Below are 5,369 nucleotides of genomic sequence, written 5' to 3'. Positions count from 1 at the left end.
CCCACGAATACAGAACCACACTGACAGCTTGACTTTCCAGGTCTGTCTGCCTGTGGAGCTGAGAAAGAGTGAATCATCGCAGAGTTTGTTTGAATCCAATCACTTCAGAGTGATTCGAAAGCGTTAAATATCTGCACATGATGTTTGCAGATATTTAGGTGTTTCACCCCAAAAGATGAAATGAACTTTCAGTTAGAAATTGCAGGAGGACCTCAGCAGGTCAGGCAACATCTGTGGAAAGAGAATCAGAGGCAACATTTCAAAATTGTGTTTTCTCCGACAGGTACTGTCAAACCTGCCGAGTTTCTCTTTTGGTCTGGTCTTCTCAGCAGACGCAGTCCCTTCCATTAGACATTAATTCAATTCAGAAACCCCTTTGTGTAGAAGATTTCAGTTTGGGCAAAATTTTCCTGACCCCATGAAAAACGCACAGGTTCGAAGCCAAAGAAAGGCAGCGAACACACCGCCTCTGGGTGGGGTCGAACCACCAAAATTTCGGTTAACAGCCGAACGCGCTGACCAATTGCGCCACAGAGACAGTCGCAGGTGCTGGTTGCAGCATTGTCGTCTATCTGTTTTACTTTTCCATAATCAAGCCTGGGAGATCTCTTGTGGAGATACCGGGGACAGTCTGCAGACACATCCATGTCACGAGGAACTAGCTTTCTTCCTCCGGGGCCGGTGCCCTTCCAGCCTTTCAGTGTTTTGCCTGTTCCCGAGTTCTCTCCTTGGCTCGCAGGGGAGAAGGGGTTTGAATTCCTGATGTGCAGGACAATTCTTTCAATGTATCAGATCAGTTCATGTGCCGAGAACATCAGAGTCAACCTCCCGGCCTCTTCAACAAGGGGACGGTGTCTGGACTGTCTCTGCTCAATCGGACCGGTCATCTTTCATTCTCCTCTAAATCCGCTTCCCAAAGTGTTTCTAAAGGTTCACAAAGCTGGAGACTGGGATTTCTGTTTTGCTTCATGAACATTTGCACATTTTTTCCATTTCCTAACTGACAATATTTTGCCAAATTCTCTTCCCTTGCCTCATGTCCAGGGATGAGGAATTTCCATTTTGGGGAGACATTCCCAAGGTTGAGAATGTTCGCTTTGGAGCAAAGAAGGATAACTGGAGATTTCCTGGGGCTGTTGGTCATGATGGGAGAAGAAGCGGTGGGAATGGGCAGATTAATGATCAGAAGAACCAATTGCCGCTGACCAGAGTCAGTTACCTGAGGACAGGGATTGAAGTTCTTGAATGAAAAGCAGCACTTGTGCCTAATAAACACAGAGAATACTGCAGAAAGCCAACAGGTCGAGCAGCATCTGTGGAAAGAGAGATAGAGCGGGTGGGAAGGATCCATTCCCATGCGTAGAGAGATTAATAATCAGGGCCGAAAATAAGTAGCCACTTCAAGAAATTTGGGGTTCACTCAGCAAAGCTAATGTAGAACTGTTCACAGAAAATTGTGATGAAAATCTCTCGAGTTATTTGATGAGAAGTTTTGGTGATGTTAATGCAATCGATAGAATGAACGTAGACTGGTAAATGTATTTGGTAACAGTCCTTTTTATAGCATCGCCCTCTTGTTTAATTAATTCGACCCTCCTCATCTCTATGTACAGTAATTGCTCCCCAGCCTATGTCGCAACTCTGTAACAAAATGCATCAAAATTACTTAGTAAAGTCTGAGTACCAGATCAAGGCACAATCCAGTGGTTCCATGAGCATTGAAAGTAACATAAAACGGACCAAAGCAACGATTGCTCTGAGATAATCTGGGTGACGAAGTTTCTTAATTTCTTTCCTCGAAATGAATCACATCTTACTCATTTCAGTGTTCTTTAATATGGACTGGTATTAATTCCCATAGCACTTGACCGTTCTGATTCTGTGAGTGAGCCATTTATTGGCCTCGATGCATGAGTAGAATCTGTCAATTTTCAAGTGCCACCGTTAACGCACAACTACAAACTTGTCTCCCGTTCACTCTCAGCTTTCCCTCATAACCGAGCAACGGGGACAGTAAGAAAACGAACGTGAGTAAAACTCAGTTTGAATATGATTCGATTGCCAGTTGAAGAAAGAGCGAATTTTCCGCACAAAAAACAAAGTTTAACGGGAACATTGCACAATATGGATGTCAAACTCACGACCTCAGAATAAAAATCTTTTGTTCTACTACTGAGGTATTCGAACATATAGTCAGGGTGTGACCAGTTCTTTTATCAGGGCGAAATAACTTTTTAAAATTTACGAAAATACATACATTGATCAGCAGAAGTCCACAGCTCCAATGCTTTCTGCTCAAAACTCAGGAAAATCATTAAGATTCCACTTCCTTTTTGCTTCTTTCTCAACGCTAACATCCAGTTTCTTCAGTTTCTCTTCTTGAATTTAAAGTTGTTTGTCTTTTTTTTGCCTTTTTTTGAAAGCAAATTCGCTTCAATATCAACAAAACTGACAGGCAAACCTGACATACAAACAGCCATTCGCGACCACATATCCCCAATTCTCACTTTCAGATTTGCAAAGGTCAATAAAATAAAGGAAGTAAGCAGTTGAGCACGTTTAGAAAGTAGATGACTGACTTTTATGGGTGAGTCGCTTGGGCCTTTGCCAACGCTGCTCGCAGGTTTCGTGATCAGGCCATAATCTCCCTCAGTTTTGCTGAGCCTGTGCTCGGTTCATTGGGAGATTAGGCCCGGGTTGCAGTCGACCCCAACTTAAGTTGCATTGTTGCTTTTCACTGGCAGCAGAAGATTGGAGATTATAGGACCAGAACATTGCTGCTTTTCTATTTTTTCTTGTGTCGTTCCATCTGGGACTGAGGAAAGCGAATCATCATCGGGAAACCAAGAACAATACGTTTCTAATGATTCAAGTGCAGGAATTCAATCAGTTATCTGTTCTGTGACTGTGTTTGTCCGAATATTGGTATAAGATGCCTGGGTATGCCTGTATTCGATATTTCAAGAACAAATAACTGGAGAATATTTTCTTGCAGATTGTGTCCCCAATAACAGGCCGGAAATGTGCAACAAGAAAACGGTTAAGATTATAGGAACATAGGAATATGAGTAGGCCATTTAGCCCCTCAAGTGTGTTCCAACGTTCAAAGAAATCATGGCTGATCAGAGGCCTAACTCCATTTATCTGTCTTTGGCCCATGTCCCTTAATACCTTTCCTGAACAAAAAAAATCTGTTTCGGATTTAAAGCTGACAAATGATCCTGTACCCACTGCCGTTTATGTAGGATATTTCCAAACATCTGACAAACTCAATGTGTAGAAGTGCTTCTGAACATGTACCCTGAAAATCTGGACCTAATTCTATAATTTTGCTCCATTTCGACTTCCAACTATTTTGGTGAACAGCCGGACTTGCTGACTAAATGCACCAAAGAGTCTGAGATGTAAAAAATCAGTAAGATCACTAAACCCGAGTGTTAGCATATTCCAGCTTCAGACTACAATTACTGAAATAGCAATTGTCCTTCATCAGTGTGACTTTACCAAACTAAAGGTTGGGACATTCATTGTAAACAGTCTGACCACAGACACTGCAGACACACTCATGTCACAGAAACCACCCCTGTGTGGGGATACAAACAGAGTGGTATGGCAGCCTGTCTGCAATTTCGTTCGTTTCACTTGCATTGTCACTATTGTCTCGCTTTAGAAACACGAACTGTCTGAGCGGAATATAGTCTTTCTCAGCCGTAAGCATACGGTGCTTTTATCGCACGATCACTGCTTTAAGTATTGGTCGAGTAATTCGGGAACGTGGTTTAGAAGCCGATGGCTCTCACCGTGTTCAAACTTTACCAAATGTCTGCAGAAATCATTAGCCAACATCGGGAAAAAGTGCTTTTAAACATACCTGAGGAATTTCGGGGTTTGATAGGTCTTGAACTTAAGTGGAAGGAAGGGAAGCCCCGATGCAGGGCCTGCCTGACCCTCTTTAAAAAACTGTCACCAGAAATTCCAGCCGCAACACGACGTCATAGGACAGGCCCTGCGATGGCCTGCAGCTATTGTGACGCAATAATGATGCTGGCCCCAGCAACATGAATATTAATTCGGCATGGGTCACGTGGCGCTGAATCAAAAAAACAAGTTTTCAGAACATCTGCTTCTCATTCTGTCTCCCAGGACCCGGGCGGGTCTCCACTGGCGGATAATTACACCATTCTGTTTTTAAATTTGGCTCGAACACCCTAGTGGCCAGGGACAAGCATTACCCTCCTCAACAAAGGGGACAGAGAACAGAAGAACACCACCCTGAACTCCACAAGTGTGTAACCTCAACTTTCTACATTGGGCCAGTGTATCACTGTGATGATATTTAGTTCACATCTTCAAAGATTTGTTGGGGAAGCGGGTGAGGAGGGAAAGCTGCAAAAGATGACACTGAACGGATAGCAGAGGATGGCTTCTATCCATCATCCTCCGGTTATGGGCCCAACACGGTCCCGATGCACTACTCTGCTATGCTACGCTACAGCCTTTCCAGACAAGTTTTCAGCTTTTCATATGGTGTCTGACAAGCACGTTCGAGATTGATGTCAAAAGATCTTCACTACTCTCGTGAAATATGCTGTTGCAAAGATGTATCGCTGTTGTGCAAATATAAACGTTGTCTAAATTCCATTATTCTGCTTTTCGAAGTGTGATTTCGCTCAGAACTACATAATTTCAAAAATCACCAAGTTCAAACGGAAACACAGTGCCCACAGAAAGAATTAGCCATCCCAATGCTTCCCGATGCAGGGCTGCCTGACCCTCAGGGAGGTTTCTTTGATAAACTGTGTCCAAGCATTCCAGCCGCACGTCATTGGGTATGCACGAGGATGGCATGCAGCTATTTGTGACACAATAATGATGCAGGCCCCGGGAACATGAATAAGAATTAGCCGTGGGTCACGTGGTAGTGAATCATTCAAACGAATGTTATTCCATGTCCAGGGTTTATTTGAGGGATGAGGTAAATGGGCAGGAGTTACACCTGGGGTTCACTCTTCCTTCACTCCCATCACCCGCCCATAGCCCCATGGCACTTTGCCCTGCAACGGCCGAAATTGTAACACCTGCCCGTTTCTCCCACCTTCCTCAGTATTCAAGGGCCCGAACATACCTTCGAGGTGAAGCAACAGTTTACCTGCACTTTGCACAGCCAAGACTACTGCATTCGCTGCTCACAATGTGGTCTCGTCAACATTGGAGAAACAAAGCGGAGACTGGGTGACTGCTTCGTAGAACATCTCGGTTCTGCCCACACAACGACCCTGAGCTTCCAGTTGCCTGCTCCTTCAGCACACCACCCTGTTCCATGTCCAGCATCACTGTGTCAGGCTTGTTGCAGTGTCCCAGCAGAGGAA

The 5,369-nt window shown here is 44.3% G+C and overlaps 1 non-coding gene across 1 annotated transcript; it reads right to left on the bottom strand.

Moving 5' to 3' along the window:
* Window positions 1-464: 464 nt before the first annotated feature.
* Window positions 465-538, bottom strand: trnan-guu (transfer RNA asparagine (anticodon GUU)). The gene has a single exon. It is a non-coding gene; the product is annotated as a tRNA-Asn (tRNA).
* Between the last annotated feature and the right edge of the window lie 4,831 nt (window positions 539-5,369).

Source organism: Chiloscyllium punctatum, chromosome 36 (genome assembly GCF_047496795.1).
Source record: "Chiloscyllium punctatum isolate Juve2018m chromosome 36, sChiPun1.3, whole genome shotgun sequence".
Taxonomy (NCBI): Eukaryota; Metazoa; Chordata; class Chondrichthyes; order Orectolobiformes; family Hemiscylliidae; genus Chiloscyllium; species Chiloscyllium punctatum.
Note: the sequence above shows the minus strand (reverse complement) of the source record. Positions and strands in the feature narration are given on the sequence as shown.